Here is a 19,956-nt window from a genome sequence, read left to right as displayed (position 1 = left end):
TGTGTGATATCCTTGATGACATTCCACAACTGGTCTGTTCTTCAATCATTAATATTCAATGTGTAAAATCTATCCTTGAGATGTTCTTTAAATTCAGGTGGGATATACTGAAGGTCATACTTTGGCTCTCATGGACTTGTTTTAATTTTCTCCAGCTTCACCTTGAACTTGAATATGTGCAATTGATGGTCTGTTCCTCGGTTGATCCCTGGTGTTCTGACTGATGATATTGAGGTTATCTATCATCTCTTTCCACAGATGTAGTCAATTTGATTCCTTTGTATTCCATCTGGTAAGATCCACATGTATAGTTGCTGTTTATGTTGTTGAAAAAAAGTGTTTGCAATGAAGAAGTTGTTGGTCTTTCAAAATCCTATGATGTGATCTTTGGCATCATTTTTATCACCAAGGCCATATTTTCCCACTACCATCTTTACTTGTTTCCAACTTTCCAATTCTGATTACCAGTAATTATGAATGCACCTTGATTGCATATTTGATTAATATCAGACTAAAGAAGTTGGTAAAAATCTTCAACTTTTCTTCTCTGGCATTAGTGGTTGGTGGATAAATTTGAATAATAGTCATACTGGTCTTCCTTGTAGGCATGTGGATATTATCCTATCGCTGACAGCGTTGTGCTTCAGGATAGATCTTGAAATGTTCTTTTTTGCAATGTATGTGACACCATTCTTCAATTTGTCATTCCTGACATGGTAGACCATATGATTGTCTGATTCGAAATGGCCAATACCATTCCATTTCAGCTCACTAATGCCTAGGATATCTATCTTCAAGCATTCCATTTCATTTTGGGTAACTTTTAATTTCCCTAGATTCATACTTTGTACATTCCATGTTTCGATTAGGAATGGATGTTTGCAGCTGTTTCATTACATTTTGAGTTGTGCCACATCAGCAAATGAAGGTCCCGAAAGCTTTACTCCATGCATGTCATTAAGGTCGACTTTACTTTAAGGAGGCAGCTCTTCCTCGTTTGTATTTAGAGTTCCTTCCAACCTGAGGGGTTCATCTCCTGGCACTGTATCAGACAAAGTTCCACGGCTATTCGTAAGGTTTTCACTGGCCAATATTTTTCTGAAGTAGACCATTGGGTCTTTTTTCCTAGGCAGTCTTAGTCTGGAAGCTCTGCTGAAACCTGTCCACTATGGGTGACCCTGCTTGTATTTGAAATACCAGTGGCTTAGCTTCAAGCATCACAGCAACAAGTAAGCCACCGCAGGATGACAAACTGACAGACGAGTGGTAGAATTGCATATTTATCCATATATGTGGGTATGATTTTTTTTTATAGGTGTGTATTTATGGACTTTCCATTTAAAAAATCTAGTTTTACTGCTTGTAACCCACTAGTATTTTCTGACGGCAACTTGTTGTGTAGTACTTTATTTTATGGTGTGTCTTGAGGTATTTGGGGCCCTGGTGGCACAGTGGTTAATAACTCAGTCTGCTAATCAAAAAATAATCAGTTTGAATCCACCAGCTGCTCCTTGGGAACCCTGTGGGGCAGTTCTACTGGGTAATGTAGGATCCTTATGAGTTGGAATCAACTCAACTGCTATGGAGTTAGTTTTGGTTTAAGACATTTAACTAATCACTTATTATTATTTAAGTAATCACTTATTACTGGACATTTATGTTGTGTTGCCAATTTTTGTTAATTTTAGAGAATATGTTTCAAGGAACATATCTGAGCTAAACATGTGTTCCCCATTTAGCACTGAAATTTTCTCTTGAACGTCCAGTAGCTAAAGCAAAAGGAAGAAATGATGAAGTAAAGGAGCTGAACAGAAGATTTCAAAAGGTGGCTTGAGAAGACGAAGCATTATAATGACATGTGCAAAGGCCTGGAGATAGAAAATGAAAAGGGAATAACATGCTCGGTCTTTCTCAAGCTGAAAGAACTGAAGAAAAAATTCAAGCCTCAAGTTGTAATACTGAAGGATTGTACAGTGAAAATATTAAACAACACAGGGAGCATCAAAAGAAGATGGAAGGAATACACAGGCACTGTACCAAAAAGGATTGGTCGATGGTCAGCCATTTCAGGAGGTAGCATATGATCAGGAACAGATTGTACTGAAGGAAGAAGTCCAAGCTGCACTGAAGGCATTGTCGAAAAACAAGGGTCCTGGAATTGATGGAATATCATTTGAGATGTTTCAATGAACAGATGCAGTGCTGGAAGTACTCAGTCGTCTTTGTCAAGGAATTTGGAAGACAGCTACCTGGCCAACCAACCGAAAGAGATCCATATCTATAACCATTCCAAAGAAAGGTTATCCAACAGAATATGAAAATCATTGTATAATATCATTGATATCACACGCAAGTAAAATTTTGCTGAAGATCATTCAAAAGAGGCTGCAGCAGTATATCGACAGAGAACTGCCAGAAATTCAAGCTGGATTCTGAAGAGGATGTGGAACCAGAGATATCATTGCTGATGTCAGATGGATCCTGGCTGAAAGCAGAGAATACCAGAGAGATGTTTACCTGTGTTTTATTGACTATGCAAAGGCATTCAACTGTGTGGATCATAACAAACTATGGATAATATTGCAAAGAATGGGAATTCTAGAACACTTAATTGTGCTCATGAGGAACCTGTACATAGATCAAGAGGCAGTTGTTTGAACAGAACAAGGGGATACTGCATGGTTTAAAGTCAGGAAAGGTGTGTGTCATGGTTATATACTCTCACCATACCTATTCAATCTGTATGCTGAGCAAATAATCTGAGAAGCTGGATTATATGAAGAAGAACAAGGCATCAGGATTGGAGGAAGGCTCATTAACAACCTGAGTTATGTAGATGATACAACCTTGTTTGCTGAAAGGGAAGAGGACTTGAAGCACTTACTGATGAAGATAAAAGACCATAACCTTCAGTATGAATTACACCTCAACATAAAAAAAAAAAATTAACATAAAGAGAACAAAAATAAGTAACATCATGATAAATGGAGAAAAGATTGAAGTTGTCAAGGATTTAATTTTACTTGGATCCATGATCAACACCCATGGAAGCAACAGTCAAGAAATCAAAAGACATATTGCATTGGGCAAGTCTGCTGCAAAAAAAACCCTTTAAAGTGTTGAAAAGCAAAGATGTCACCTTGAAGACTAAGGTGGGCCTGACCTAAGCCCTGGTGTTTTCAATTGCTTCATATGCATGTGAAAGCAGGACAGTGAATAAAGAAGACCAAAGAATAATTGACACCTTTGAATTGTGGTGTTGGCAAAGAATATTGAATATACCATGGACTGCCAAAAGAATGAACAAATCTGTCTTGGAAGAAGTACAACCAGAATGCTCCTTAGAAGCAAGGATGGTGAGGCTAGGTGTCACATACTTTGGACATGTTGTCAGGAGGGATCAGTCCCTGGAGAAGGACATCATGCCTGATAAAGTATAGGGTCAGTGGAAAAGAGGAAGGCCCCCAGTGAGATGGACCGACACAGTGGCTGCAACAATTGGTTTAAGTATAACAATGATTGTGAGGATGGTGCAGTACCTGGCGGTGTTTCATTCTGTTGTACATAGGGTCGGTATGAGCTGGAACTGACCCGAAGGCACCTAACAAAAACAACATCTAATGCTATTTACTTAGCATACATTCATAAATGTAGAATTGCTTGTTTGAACTGTGCACACAGTTTAAGCACTCTGGCTTATTTGTCCAACAACAACAACAAAAAAATGAGAGTGCCCCATGTATTGTTCATCTTTGGTGATTATATACCTGGGTGTGTTAATAAGCTTCATGGCCATTTCTATTTATTTTATGAACTGCTGCTTCCTTTCTTTTGTCCATTTTTCTGTTAATGCATTTGTCATTTTTATCTTGACTTTAACTTTATTATTCTACATTAAGACTATTACTGTATGTCTGCCATATGTTTCAAATATGTTTTCCTGGTTCATCATTTCCTTTTCAGTTTTGCCTATAGTTTTTTCTTTCCCGAAGCATTTTAGATATAATGTGATTTATCAATTTTGTCATTTAAGGTTTCTGCTTTGGAATCAGGATTATAAAGTTCTTCTTCGCTTTATTGTTATTTAAGTATTCATCTTTATTTTGTCTAGTCTGTCTATAGTTTTAGGCTTAAATATTTAATTATAGTGTATGCCCCCATGCCATTTAGCAACGAGTCCATCATCCTGTTTGGTTACGTGGTGGTAACAGTTGTAAACGATTCTTTCCAAATCTACCTGTTTTTCAGATGTCAACAGTTGGTTTGGATGAAGAAAACACTCCAAATTCTCAAGTCCTTTATTCCCTCATTTCTCAAATGCCACTGAAAGAGAGCAGCTTCTGGGTTGATGGGATTAGTGGTAGAAATACGACTCTCAGGATGTTTGGATTATGAGGTTATGTGGATTGCATTATTATTTTTTCCCTTTTTTGATTGTACTTTAGATGAAGGTTTACGGAATAAACTAGCTCCTCATTAAACAGTACACATATTTTTTTGTGACATTGGTTACCAACCCCACAACATGTCAACACTCTTCCTTTTTGACCTTGGGTTCCCTATTACTGGCTTTCCTGTCCCCTCCTGGCTTCTAGTCCTTGCCCCTGGCCTGGCGTGTCCCTTTAGTCTCATTTTGTTTTATGGGCCTGTCTAATCTTTGGCTGAAGGGTGAACCTCAGGAGTGACTTCATTACTGAGCTAAAAGTGTATTGGGGGCCATATATTATTTAAAAAAAAATAGAATGCGTTCCCTTGCAAATGAGCCCCAGACTTGGGATCTTTGTACTTAGTGAGGAGCCCTCTGCGAGTGCACTTGCTATTGAAGTTGCTAAGGTAGGACGTTTCTTTATTAGTATTTCCCTTTCTTGTATTTGAAGTATGTGGATGTAGACTGCTCCTTTGTGTTACTGATCAGAGCAAGACTTTTCGGGGAACCACAGTTGTCATCCACAGCCACTGTTCATGTCGTTATGAAAGAACACAGGCCTGTGTTCACCCAGGAGAGCATGTGGCACCTCACTCCCCAAAGCAGGACGGATCCTGAATTCTGGGCTCATTTATACTGGGGTAGCCCCTATCACCTGAGATACACGTAAGGCTCAAATGTAACTTAACCTGAAATGAAGAAGTCAGCCATGACAGTGGTGTATCTAGGGTATTACACTAGCCCTAGGCATGTGGTACCGCTGAGCAGTTTCTATTAACCCTTTTTGGTACAACGTCCTTCCTTAGAACGGTAATGTGTTAACTGCAAGATCAGCGAGCTTGACTTGTATTTTTGAGCCAATATTAAGGTAAATTTATCTAAAAAAGGGCAGTCAGATATTTGGACAGGGGCACAATTTCAGTGCTTGCTATAGGCGCCATTTTCTGTAGACATGCCATTGGCCATTCCGGGTTAACAGAAACTGCTCTGTGGTGCCACGTACCCAGGGACACGCAATACCTGCCCTACCCTAGTTACACTTCAGATCACTTAAGCTTACGTTTTTGACTGCTTTGGGCCAGGAACCGTGCTAGGAAAGTTTACATGCATTGCTGTTGAGTCAGTTCTGCCTCATAGTGACCCTAGGTACAACAGAACGAAACACTGCACCATCCTCACAATTGTTGTTATGCCTGAGCCCATTGTTGTAGCCACTGTGTCAAGCCATCTTGTTGAGGGTGTTCCTCTTTTTTTGTTGACCCTGCACTTTACCAAGCATGATGTCCTTCTCCAGGGACTGGTCCCACCTGATAACCTGTCCAAAGTACATGAGACAAAGTCTTGCCACCCTTGCTTTAAAGGAGCACTCTGGCTGTACTTATATGCATTATTTCATTTAATTCTTGAAAACTAAGGCAAGGTTTCCATTTTACAGACGACGAAACTGAGTCCTAGGGAAGATGGAGAACCCACGTTTACTCTGAGTTGGGGTCTGCCGATGTTTGGGGCTGGATAATTCCTTGTTTGGGCCATCCTGTGCGTTGTAGGGTGTTTAGCAGCATCCCTGGCCTCCACCACTGGATGCCAGTAGCAATTCCAGTTGTGACAGTGTCTGCAGACAATGCCAGCTGTCCTCTGGGGGCAGAGTCTCCCTTTTCATACTGCTGAGGGCTATAGAGGAGAAGATGAGCAGATGGGCTGAGGCCTGGCCTCCTCCCGCTCACCTGATTCATACATCAGGGTTCCACATAAGATTTCACATGTTGTAAGATCCTTGGACAAACTGACAGTTTGTCGTACTGTGGAGGCTTGTGTGTTGCTATGATGCTGGAAGCTATGCCACTGGTATTCAGATACCAGCAGCGTCACCCGTGGAGGACAGGTTTCAGCTGAGCTTCCAGACTAAGACAGACTAGGACGAAGGACCCTGCAGTCTACTTCTGAAAAGCATTAGCCAGTTAAAACCTTATAAATAGCAGCAGAACATTGTCTGATATAGCGCTGGAAGATGAGCCCCTCAGGTTGGAAGGCACTCAAAAGATGACTGCAGAAGAGCTGCCTCCTTGAAGTAGAGTCGACCTTAATGACATGGATGGAGTCAGGCTTTTGGGACCTTCATCTGCTGATGTGGCACGACTCAAAATGAGAAGAAACAGCTGCAAACATCCATTAATAATTGAAACCTGGAATGTGCGAAGTGTGAATCTAGGAAAACTGGAAATCGTCAAAAATGAAATGGAATGTATAAACATCGATATCCTCGACATTAGTGAGCTGAAATGGACTGGTATGGGCCATTTTGAACCAGACAATCATATACTCTACTATGCTGGGAACGACAACTCGAAGAGGAATGGTGTTGAATTCACTTTAAAAAAGAACATTTCAAATCTATCCTGAAGTACAACACTGTCAGTGATAGGATAATATCCATACGCCTAACCAGTTAATACGAATATTATTCAAATTTACCACTAGGGCCAAAGATGAAGAAATAGAAGATTTTTATCAGCTGCTACAGTCTGAAATTGGTCGAACATGCAATCAAGATGCATTGATAATTACTGGCGATTGGAATGTGAAAGTTGGAAACAAAGAGGAAGGACCAGTAGTTGGAAAATATGGCCTTGGTGATAGAAAAAATGCCAGAGATCGAATGATAGAATTTTGCAAGACCAACGACTTCTTCACTGCAAATACCTTCTTTCACCAACATAAACAGCGACTATACACACGGACCTCGCCAGATGGAACACACAGAAATCAAATTGACTGCATCTGTGGAAAGAGACGATGGAAAAGCTCAATATCATCAGTCAGAACAAGGCCAGGGGCCGACTGTGGAACAGACCATCAATTGCTCATATGCAAGTTCAAGCTGAAACTGAAGAAAATCAGACCAAGTCCATGAGAGCCAAAATATGACCTTGAGTATATCCCACCTGAATTTAGAGACCATCTCAGGAATAGATTTGATGCATTGAACACTAGTGAGAGAAGACCAGACGAGTTGTGGAATGACATCAAGGGCATCATCTATGAAGAAAGCAAGAGGTCACTGAAAAGAGAGGAAAGAAAGAAAAGACCAAGATGGATGTCAGAGGAGACTCTGAAACTTGCTCTTGAGTGTCGAGCAGCTAAAGCAAAAGGAAGAATTGATGAAGTAAAAGAGCTGAACAGAAGATGTCAAAGGGCCTCTCGAGAAGACAAAGTAAAGTATTATAATGACATGTGCAAAGAGTTGGAAATGGAAAACCAAAAGGGAAGAACACACTTGGTGTTTCTCAAGCTGAAAGAACTGAAGAAAAAAATTCAAGCCTCGAGTTGCAATAGTGAAGGATTCTATGGGGAAAATATTAAACGACTCAGGAAGCATCAAAAGAAGATGGAAGGAATACACAGAGTCATTATACCAAAAAGAATTAGTCAATATTCAACCATTTCAAGAGACGGCATATGATCAGGAACCGATGGTACTGAAGAAAGAAGTCCAAGCTGCTCTGAAGGCTTAGGTGAAAAACAAGGCCCCAGGAATTGGTGGAATATCAATTGAGATGTTTCAACAAACAGATGCAGCACTGGAGGTGCTCACTCGTCTATGCCAAGAAATATGGAAGACAGCTTCCTGGCCAAATGACTGGAAGAGATCCATATTTATGCCTATTCCCAAGAAAGGTGATCCAACCAAATGTGGAAATTATAGAACAATATCATTAATATCACACGCAAGCAAAATTTTGCTGAAGATCATTCAAAAACGGCTGTAGCAGTATATCGACAGGGAACTGCCAGAAATTCAGGCTGGTTTCAGAAGAGGATATGGAACCAGGGATATCATTGCTGATGTCAGATGGATCCTGGCTGAAAGCAGAGAATACCAGAAGGATGTTTACCTGTGTTTTATTGACTATGCAAAGGCATTCGACTGTGTGGATCATAACAAACTATGGATAACCCTGTGAAGAATGGGAATTCTAGAACACTTAATTGTGCTCATGAGGAACCTTTACATAGATCAAGAGGCAGTTGTTCGGACAGAACAAGGGCATACTGCATGGTTTAAAGTCAGGAAATGTGTGCATCAGGGTTTTATTCTTTCACCATACCTATTTAATCTGTATGCTGAGCAAATCATCCAAGAAGCTGGACTATATGAAGAAGAACGGGGCCTCGGGATTGGAGGAAGACTCATTAACAGCCTGCGTTATGCAGATGACGCAACCTGCTTGCTGGAAGTGAAGAGGACTTGAAGCACTTACTAATGAAGATCAAAGGCCACAGCCTTCAGTATGGATTACACCTCAACAAAAAGAAAACAAAAGTCCTCACAACTGGACCGATGAGCAATATCATGATAAGCAGAGAAAAGATTGAAGTTGTCAAGGATTTCATTTTACTTGGATCCACAATCAACAGCCATGGAAGCAGCAGTCAAGAAATCAAAAGACGCATTGCATTGGGTAAATCTGCTGCAAAGGACCTCTTCAAAGTGTTGAAGAGCAAAGACGTCACCCTGAAGACTAAGGTGCGCCTGACCCAAGCCATGGTATTTTCAATCACATCATATGCATGTGAAAGCTGGGCACTGAAAAAGGAAGAACAAAGAAGAATTGACGCCTTTGAATTGTGGTGTTGGTGAAGAATATTGAATATACCATGGACTGCCAAAAGAACGAACAAATCTGTTTTGGAAGAAGTGCGGCCCGAATGCTCCTTAGAGGCAAGGATGGTGAGACTGCATTTTACATACTTTGGATATGTTGTCAGGAGGGATCAGTCCCTGGAGAAGGACATCATGCTTGGCAGAGTACAGGGTCAGCAGAAAAGAGGAAGACCCTCAATGAGGTGGATTGACACAGTGGCTGCAACAATGAGCTCAAGCATAACGATTGCAAGGATGGCTCGGGACTGGGCAGTGTTTCTTTCTGTTGTGTATAGGGCCGCTATGAGTCAGAGCTGAGTCGATGGCACCTAACAACAACAACAACAAAGATCCTAGGGCTTAAGGAAGTGTAGAAACCCACTATGCAAGTCTCGAAATATGACCCCTTAAGGTATGTGAGATTGCGAAGAGAAAAAAGGAAAACCACTAGGATCTGTGTTCAACTTTTTATTTTTACTAATCCATGTGGTTTTCAAAATAGTCAAATAGTTTTCATTTTCCACCCATAATAGAAGAGAATAAAACTGAAAACCAAGGACATTGTAAATCTCTACGGAAACAGACTGACTGCCACATCTTTCTCCTATCGAACCTCTGGTGGTTTTGAACCACCAATCTTTCGGTTAGCAGCCGATCGCTTTAAGCACGGTTCCACCAGGGCTCCTTATCCATAATAGGAGAGAAAATAAAATTGAAAAACAAGGACATTTTACAATTGTTAGACACTCAATAGACGAATTCAAATAGAGAGCAGCACTCTAGACCAAGAATGATGGTAATGTTGATCATGTAAATGAAATCTCAGACTATTAGTTTTAGAATGATAATGTCTTAGATGAATATTATATAAAATTAGAAGTGAGGAGTGGACAATGTATTTCTAAGGACAAAAAGAAAAGACAGTATTCTGCAGTTAAATAATTCCACTGAAACGGCTTCACCATGCAGTGTTGTGCAACAATAACCTGGACTGTCTCCATTTGCTGAAAGGATGCGTGACATTCTTTCATTTTTCAGGATCTCTGTGTACCAAAGTTTACTTGACATAAAGAGGTTTGCCAGGCTTAAATTCTTATTGAAATGCCTAATAAAGTGGTTTTTCACTTAAAAAAAAAAAAAAAGGAAATATTTGTTTTCTTTCCCTCTTTCTCCTGGTCCCTTTCAGGGCGTCCTTCACTGACTACCCAGATAAAAACCAAACCGCCCCTATCCTGCCGCACCCCGGCCCCTGCATGCCTTCTTCTTCTTCATAGCAGCTATTTAATTTACTTATTTCATTTATTGTCTAAGCCCACTTGCCTCCATGTCCACTTAGTTTTCACCTATTTTGTTCACAGCCCCTAAAACACCATCTGGCACATGGTAGTATCCATTGCTTAACCAGTGACATAAATTACTATCCTTCAAGGGTGTCATTTAAATTACAAAAAACCTTATAAATCAAAGTTAAACATTTTTTAAATAAGAGCACTGCATCAAAAATTATATAGTCCCTGTAACATAATATTACATTTGAGTGTTGTTTCGAAACCCTTCCCTGGCTTGGTAAAAAGCTGTGCCCTCAAAAGCAAACCCGGGGAACAAAATACACGTTGTTATTTTGACATGTTTGTCCAGAGACATTATGTTGTCACCAAAAGTATTGAATAACAGGCAATTTTAGGGATTTCCACGTGTTAGGAAAATCATCACCTTGATCCAAACAATTGCAAGCGTCCTGTTTTAGAAGAAGAGCAGGGTTTTCCAGACAGCGTCAACTAGAATGTATATTATTATTTTTTAAAGATTCTAAGAAAAAGAGTGCATTGAGCTGGATTTAAGAGAACTTTCAGAATTATTCAGCCAGAGACACCAAACCACAAGAGGCGTTGATCTCTGATGTTGGTTCTGTCGTAGCGAAAGGGTTTCCAACCCCTTAGGGCAGTGTTCAATAGCAAGAGAAATATCTAGGTAGTTGTGCTGAGGGACCTGCATTTTCTTTCTGCACCAGCATTTCTTTGTCTCACTGACACTGAAATGGTGATTTTTTCTTTCAGTAAGAGATACAGACTCCCAAAGGTTGAGTCAGCTGTGGCGTGCTGTGTCTCCTGGTCCAAGGCCGTGATTTGACACTTAGATCAGCTTGGAGAGTAAAGTTCAACATATGGGATGGCAATGAAGAGGGGCATTTTGATGTTTTGACTGACCCTGAAAACAATGAAGGAAATTTTAAGCATCCTCAAGGTAAAACTATAACGGAAAGTGTACCAGCCAGGTGATTGTAGATGCTGAAGTGTTTTTCTGTAGGATAGCTAATATTATGCGGGAAACCTGGGTTTAATTCCTGGCCAATGCAACTCACGTGCAGCCACCACCCGTCTGTCCATGGAGGCTTGGGTGTTGCTAGGATGCTGAACAGATTTCAGTGGAGTCTCCAGACTAAGATGGACTAGGAAGGAAGGCCTGGCAATCTACTTCCAAAATCAGTCAGTGATAGCCCTGTGGATCAAGATGGTCTTAGCCTGTCTTGTGTGGGCTCACCATGAGTCAGGGGACTACTTGGCAGCAGCTAGCAGCAACAACAAGAAGGTAAAATCTGTAAATGTCTACAATGTGCTCAGCATATCATGTGCCATGCTTCCCTGAATCCTCATGACAGCCTGGTGGGGAAAGCAGGGCCTGGTTATAACTTCCGTGCTCGGACACTCAGCTTCCTGCCTTCCTGTGCTCCTCCCACCAAGATAATACCAATCTCAAATATTATTATTATTTTCTCTCTCTGTCTCTCTCTTTTATTGTGCTTTAAGTGAAAGTTTGCAATTCGAGTCAGTTTCTCATACAAAAACTTAATCACACATTGTTATGTGACCATACTTGCTCTCCACCCTGTATTTCCCGTGTCCTTTCAACCAGCTCCTGTCCCCCTCTGCCTTCTCATCTTGCCTCCGGACAGGAGCTGCCCACACAGCCTCATGTGTCTACTTGAGCCAAGAAACTCAGTCCTCACTGGTATCATTTTCTGTCTTACAGTCCGGTCCAATCCCTTTCTGAAGAGTTGGATTTGGGAATGGTTTTAGTTTTGGGCTAACAGAGAGTCTGGGGGCCATGTCCTCTGGGGGCCCTCTAGTCTCAGTCAGACCATTAAGTTTGGTCTTTTTACCAGAATTTGAGGTCTGTATCCCAACGCTCTCCTGCTCCCTCAGGGGTTCTCTGTTGTGTTCCTTGTCAGGGCAGTCATTGGCTGTCGCTGGGCACCATCTAGTTCCTCTGGTCTCAGGATGATGGAGTCTCTGGCTTATGTGGCTCTTTCTTTCTCTTGGGCTCTTATTTTTCTTGAGTCTTTGGTGTTCTTCATTCTCCTTTGCTCCAGGTGGGTTGAGACCAATTGATGCATCTTAGATGGCCGCTTGCTTTTAAGACCCCAGAAGCCACTCACCAAAGTGGGGTGCAGAACGTTTTTTTAACGTTATGCCAATTGACCTAGATGTCCCCTGAAACCATGGTCCCCAGACCCCCACCCCTACTACTCTGTCCCTTGTAGTGTTTGCTTGTGTTCAGGAAACTTTATCTTTGGTTTAGTCCAGATGTGCTGACCTCCTCTGTATTCACCTAAGATAATTCTTGTCTACCATCAATTTAGTGAATACCTCCTCCTTTCCTCCTCCCGACCTCGAAACCATTAAAGAATGTTTTTTTCTGTGTTTAAACCTTTTCTTCAGTTCTTATAATAGTGGTCTCATACAATATTTGTCTTTTTGGGACTATCTAATTTCACTCAGCATAATACCTTCCAGATTCATCCATGTTATGAGATGTTCTGCGATTTCAAGAATTATTTCTGCATGACTTTACATTAACATTTTCTTTTCTACTTTAGATAAAACTTAATAGATTTGCATGGATCTTAAAAAGTTCATTTTTTTCCTGATGTGATAAAAAATCAAAACCTTTTCTTCAACCCTAAAAGTTATTTTTGTTTTCTTCTAATTTTAAAAGAAATTAAAACATTTGTGTGGGCCCCCATCGCTGTGCCTCATGGAGCAGCCGGCCTTGGATGGAGGTATGATCTCATTTTACAGACGAGGAAATCAAGGCCCAGAGAGGCTGGTTCGTTTTCATGAATTTGCACAGCCAGAGAGTACAGTAGGCCCCCACCTGTTTATCTGAGGTTTCGCTTTCCACGGTGTGAGTTACCTGCAGTCAACCGTGGTCCGAAAATGTTAAATAAGTGGTGTGATAAAATTCCAAGCCTTCCTGCTCCATCCTGCCCAGGGACCACATTCACATAACTTTTATTACAGTATATTGTTATAATAGTTCTATGTTATGATTAGTTATTGTTATCAATCTCTTACTGTGCCTAACTTATAAATTAAACTTTATCATAGGTATGTATGTATAGGTCAAAACATATATATATAGGGTTTAGTACTATCCGAAGTTTCAGGCATTCATGAGGGGTCCTGGAATGTATCCCCTGTGGATAAGAGAGGTGGGCTACTGTATAGGTTTCCCACTGGGGCAGCCTGAGTCCAGTGCCTTTTATCTTAATCACTCTCAGCTGGCCCTAGAGTATCCAGGGTCTGCAGTGTAGTACAGGACTCAACTCGGGTCAGGTTCAAAGCTGCTCTGAGTCAGTGGGTCTGGTGAGGTGGAGATTCTGCCTGTCAGTATAACAAGCTCCCCGGTGCAGCTGATGGTCCAGGGACTACACTGTGAACAGCCAGGCTCTCTAGACATTAACCCAAATGCCCAGGGTTGAATTTTCCGAGAATTTCTAACCTTTCAATCTTTTCAAGTTACCAACCACTTTGTAGCCTGAATAATTATGACTAACAGCATCTCTGTTTCCCTAAGTTTCCGGATTTTCTGCGGTGGGTTTTCACATAAATATTTCATCAGGTTTTCGGATTTTTGTTGCATTTTTCATGACCTTCTGATGGATGGTGGCTCTTTTCAACCAGAAAAGGAGGAGGAAAAAAAAAAAAAAGGAACTCCATTAGTGATTTGAAAATGAGCTGAAGACTGTCTTTTGGTCATTATCAAAGACAATGTAAATAATAAATGCAGTGCAGAAGCCACACCGCTCTGGTTCTCAGAGTTGACTCGGTGCTGATGACATCTTCCCTCTTGGGTTTTGCAGCCTTTGGATTACAAAACTCTCCCAGCAAGAAAGCTTGTCATTTCCATTGAAAATGAGGAGTGGCTCGTCTCTTACGAAGGGGCCAAGCTTCAGAAGCCAGTAGAGACTGGGGCCAGAGCCACCGTGAGTATGGAGGTGATGGAAATCAATGAACCACCTGAACCATCTGCCTTTCAACTGGGGGCCTTCATCATGATTGGAGAGGACAGCACCAAGCTGGAATTCAGCTGGGAATTTTTAATGCTACAGATCTGGATAGAATTTCAAGCCGTGTGAGGTGAGAAAGGTCAGCTCCTTAGTTGGTACAGATGGTTTGCACTTGACTGCTGACCTAAAGGTGGCAGGTTCAAACCCGCCCAGCAGGTACCAAGGAAGAAAGGCGTGACTACCTGGTTCCTTTAAGATTACAAGAAAGCCCTATGGAGCGTTCCACTCTGTAACACGTGGGGCCACCAGGAGTCAAACCGACTTGACAGCCACTAACGACAACTACATAAGGTGAGAAGAGAAGAGTGGAGGGAGGTTTTTAAGTGGAATCAGCCACATCTCCAACAGGACTTCTGCCTGAAAACTCGCTGCTTTGAAAGAAAAGCTCAAAGTGACGTAGGTGTTGGGGAGGTTGGCTCTTGATTGGTTATGAAAACAGAAGCCGCCACTAGAGAACTCCCCGGGGACCCCGTTAAATGTCTGTGGTGGTCGCTTTCTTCGACCCTGCTGGGCAGCACTCACTTGCTCGTCTCCCTTTGCCCTTAAACATCCATGTTCCCTTATTCAGTCTTCATGTTTGTATTAGAATCATTTGTTCTGAGCTTCTATCTCCCTCTTCCCTTGAGCTTGTAAACCGGCAGCAACAGAAGTGCTTTGTTTTTAAAAATAAAGTTTCCAGCATTTAAAAGTTAAGAGATTTTACATAACAACCTGAATTTTCAGGATGTTCTTGAAACATTGGAAGATCTGGCCTCATTGGGCCTGTCTCCATGGGGCCCCCGGAGGTCCTCCAGGCCCTTTTGTAAGGCCTTGGTCAGCAGTTGGCCCCCATCTCTGTCTGCTTGGCCCTGGAGTTTGGGCATCCTTCTTTTTTATTTATTTCCATTTTTGGTGAAAATTATGCACAACAAAGCATACACCTGTTCAACAGTTTTTATGTGTCCAGTTCCCTGACAACAGTCACGTACTTCACATTGTGTTGCCATTATCACAGTGTCTGCCCTGATTATTTCACCACCGTTAACTTAGATCCTCTGCCCCACAACATTCTCGTCTGTGCTTTAGAGTGAGTCTTGTCATTTCAAGAGACTCCTGCTTAGAGCAATGCTTCTGTCGGGAAGGACCAGATTTTATTTTTTTTTAATTTCCAATCCTCCAAGGAGTGATAATTTTGCAAAATGTAATAAAAAAGAACTACCCTAAAAACGGTCATGCATGTGGAGGTCCATGGGAAAGGGCCAACGATGCCCCACATTGCTGCACGCTTGCTCTAAGTTGTTGTAACCATCTCCTCACAGGGAGCTGGTCAAGCATTCACGTAGCTGTGGGTGGGGCCGTGCCCCCTTGAGTACCCCAGCTCTTAAGCATTGGCTGTCAAGGGTGGTGTGCAGCAGAACCCTGGGGGGACCATGCAAATGCAGATAGCTGGGCCTCACCCCTGGAGGTTCTGATTCAGTAGGCCTGGGCCGGGGCCTGAGAGATGCATTTCCTACAAGTTGCCAGGTGATGCTGAGGATGCTGGTGGGGATCCCACTTTGAGAACCAATGGCCTAGGGCCTGAATGTCATTCATTGTTGTATTCCCAAGGAGCCTTGGTGGCACAGTGGTTAAACACGCTGCTGCTAATCACCAAGTCAGCCATTCAAAAATTCCAGCTGCTCTGTGGGAGAGAAATGCGGCAGTCTGCTTCAGTAAAGATCACAGCCTTGGAAACCCTAAGGGGCAGTTCTATTCTGTTCTACAAGGTCACTACGAGTCGGAATCGACCCGATGGCCACGAGTTTACCAGTTGTAGTCCTGTCCTTTGAGTATTCTTGGCACATAACTAAACTAGTTGTCACTGAGGCGACTCTGACTCATGGTGACCGTGTGTGCGTCAGAGTCGAACCGCACTCCGTTAGGTTTCAATGGCTGATCTTCCAGGAGATCACCAGGCCTTTCTTCTGAGGCACCTCCGGGTGGATTTGAACCTCCAATCTTTTGGTTAGCAGCTGAGCACTTAACCATTTGTACCACTCGGGGACTCGGGCACATAGGCAGGCCCTCAATGAGTATTTGGATCGCAAAGTTAAGGACTGAATAGTCTGTTCACATTAGCCTCAAATATTGCTTTTTCCACTGTGTAGGCTGCGGGTTTTTTGTGGTGGGCCAAGATGTGCCCTGGGGGACGTTTTAAACCCTATGTATCACAATGGTCTGGTACCATTTTGCATGGGGTGCCCATCAGTCGAGGGCTAATTTGATGGCAGCTAACAACAACAACCAGCACCTAGAGGCAGGGACCAAAACCAAAAAACCAAACCTATGGCTGTTGAGTCGATTCCGACTCATAGTGACCCTATAGGACAGAGTAGAACTACCCGATAGGGTTTCCAAAGAGCAGCTAGTGGATTTGAACTCCTGACCTCTTTAACCACTATGCCACCAGGGCTCCAGAGGCAGGGATGGAGTATCCAAGGAGCGAGGTACACTTGGGCTTACTTTTGCTTACTTACTAATCCATAGTGCACAATTTCACCTGTTTTTCACCACATTTGTGTGTTACAGATTAGTAAACAAGCACAAGTAAGCTGTGTATGTGTGTGTGTGTGTGTGTGTGTTTAAGCCGTGTGTACCTTACTTACTGTTAATCCTCCCTTGCCTAGAGGCAACTGAAGACTGGTTCTTTTCCAGGATAGAACATTGCCCTGAGGTAGTTCCAGTTACGTTTAGCCCAATAAGGAGGAGACTTTTCCTGATTCTACGGAATGTCAATTTGGCAACTAATAGAGTACTCTGAGTGTCTTCCCTGTGCTTCCCATTAAATTCACGAGCACTCTTGGAGCTTAATTCTTCTTAGAATTTCCCAAATTACTTGTGGCAGGAATTGTGTTTGCTGTGATATATTTGAATTGGTCTTTGATGTAATTTAGATTTTAAACAGTGTGTGTGTTTCCTTAAACAAGCTATAAACTGGTTCATGATCCAGCAAGTTAGGTCACCGCTGATGAAAACTCGGGAGCAGTTAACCACCAGGAAGCAAATCAACTGAGAATCCCCTCACGTGAAGGACAGCTTTTACCCCATCCCTGTCCATGCTGTTGACGATGGTGAGTGTTTACCCGAAATTGGGGAGAGTGGGTGTCCTTGCTTTCTGAGGGAAAACAACACGGGTGAGAGTCTTTTGGCACAACTGGGAAAAATATCAAACACATCTTTTTTTTTTTTTAATCACTACCCATCCATGCCGGTGTTGCTTTTGGATGATAATCCTTGAAATGGCAAACTAGAGACAAATGCCATCGGGAGAGGGGTGCTTTTGTTGAGAAGAGGTGATTAGACCCATGATGAAGCTTCAGTCAAACCCAAAGTCTTTTTTTGTTTTTTAAATCTGTCCCTAAGACAAAGTTTTAGCTTTTTGTCAAAGCCAATGATGTGGAATATTTAGCACAGTTTTCCTGTACTTGGAACGGTGTATAAGCTCAGGCAAATGTGACTCGATGAGACAAATTTGCCATAGACCAGGGTGGGTGGTTTTATAAGCATGTTTCAACACGTTTCTGCAATCCTCCAGGCTGAATTATTAAACTTGCCAAAATATTAAGTTGAATAAAAATTTTCAAATAACTGATAATTTTGTTTAAGATAATCTGTGAACTAAAACCCAGGGTCCCAGTGATATGGAGTGTACGCATCCCACTTGCATATATTTAGTAGACTGTTGGCTATGAGGATATTAAACGTATATTCCTAATCAGTGCTAAGTGAAGAAAAAGAAAGTGGCGGGGGGAGGGGGCCAGCGTTCTAGGGTCCCATGATTCTGCTATGGGTGGTTTCACCATTGGCATTTTTTAAAATTAAACTTTTTTTTTTATTGTGCTTTAAGTGAAAGTTTACAATTCAAGTCAGTTTCTCATACAAAACCATATACACACATTGTTATGTGACCCTAGTTGCTCTCCCTATAATGTGACAGCACACTCCTCCTCTCTACCCTGTATTTCCCATGCCCATTCAACCAGCTCATGTCCTCCTCTGCCCTCTCATCTCACTTCTGGACAGGAGCTGCCCATTTAGTCTCATGTATCTACTTAAGCCAAGAAGCACAGTCTTCACCAGTATAATTTTATGTCTTATAGTCCAGTCTAATCTTTATCTGAAGAGTTGGCTTAGGGAATGGTTTTAGTTCTGTGCTAACAGAAAGTCCAGGGGCCATGTCTTCTGGGGTCCCTCCAGTCTCAGCCAGACCATCAAGTCTGGTCTTTTTACAAGAATTTCAGTTCTGCACCCGACTTTTCTCCTGCTCCATCAGGGACTCTCTGTTTTGTTCCCTGTCAGTGAGGACATTGGTGGTAGCCAGGCACCATCTAGTTCCTCCAGTCTTAGGCTGATGGAGTCTCTGGTTTATGTGGCCTTTTCTGTCTCTTGCGCCCACATTTTCCTTATGTTTTTGGTGTTCTTCATTTTCCTTTGCTCCAGGTGGTTTGGGACAAATTGATGCATCTTAGATGACCATTTGCTAGCTTTTCAGACCCCAAACGCCACTCACCAAAGAGGGATGTGGAACACTTTCTTAACATACTTTGTTATGCCAATTGACCTAGATGTCCCCTGAAACCATGTTCCCCAGACCCCTGCCCCTGCTACTCTGTCCCTTGAAGTGTTTGGTTGTATTCAGGAAACTTCTTATCTTTTGGTTTAGTCCAGTTGTGATGACTTCCACTGTATTGTGTGTTGTCCTTTCCTTCACCTAAAATAATTCTTGTCTATTATCTAGTTAGTGAATACTCCTCTCCCTCTTTCACCACTCTCATAACCATCAAAGAATATTTTCTTCAGTGTTTAAACCTTTTCTTGGGTTCTTATAATGGTGCTCTCATACAATATTTGTCCTAATTTCATTCAGCATGATGCCTTCCAGATTCCTCCATGCTATGAGATGTTTTACGGATTCATCGTTGTTCTTTATCGTTGCATAGTATTCCATCGTGCGAATATACCATAAGTTGTTTATCCATTCTTTGATGGGCACCTAGGTTGTTCCCATCTTTTTGGGCACCTAGGTTGTTCCCATCTTTTTGCTATTGTGAACAGTGCTGCAATGAACGTGGGTATGCATCTATCTATTTGTGTGAAGCTCTTATTTCTCTAGGATATATTCCAAGGAGTGGGACTGCTGGATAGTATGGTACTTCTATTTCTAGCTTTTTAAGGAAATGCCAAATTGATATACAAAGTGATTGTACCATTTTACATTCCCACCAGCAGTGTATAAGTGTTCCAGTCTCTCCACAACCTCTCCAACATTTATTATTTTGTGTTTTTTGGATTAATGCCAGCCTTGTTGGGGTGAGATGGTATCTCATTGTAGTTTTGATTTTCATTTTTCTAATGGTTAATGATCGTGAGCATTTCCTCATGTATTTGTTAGCCACCTGTATGTCTTCTTTGGTGAAGTGCCTGTTCATATCCTTTGCCCATTTTTAATTGGGTTATTCGCCTTTTGGTTATTGAGGTTTTGCAGTATCTTGCAGAATTTAGAGATTAGATGCTAATCAT

At 41.8% G+C, this 19,956-nt stretch overlaps 1 pseudogene; it reads left to right on the top strand.

Annotated features, from left to right (window-relative positions):
- Positions 1 to 19,956, top strand: part of LOC126067823 (cadherin-like protein 26) — a 47,977-nt pseudogene that overhangs the window by 19,596 nt on the left and 8,425 nt on the right.

This window comes from Elephas maximus, chromosome 25 (assembly GCF_024166365.1).
Source record: "Elephas maximus indicus isolate mEleMax1 chromosome 25, mEleMax1 primary haplotype, whole genome shotgun sequence".
Classification (NCBI taxonomy): Eukaryota; Metazoa; Chordata; class Mammalia; order Proboscidea; family Elephantidae; genus Elephas; species Elephas maximus.
The sequence above is the reverse complement of the archived record's forward strand: the minus strand, read 5'-3'. Positions and strand labels throughout refer to the sequence as shown.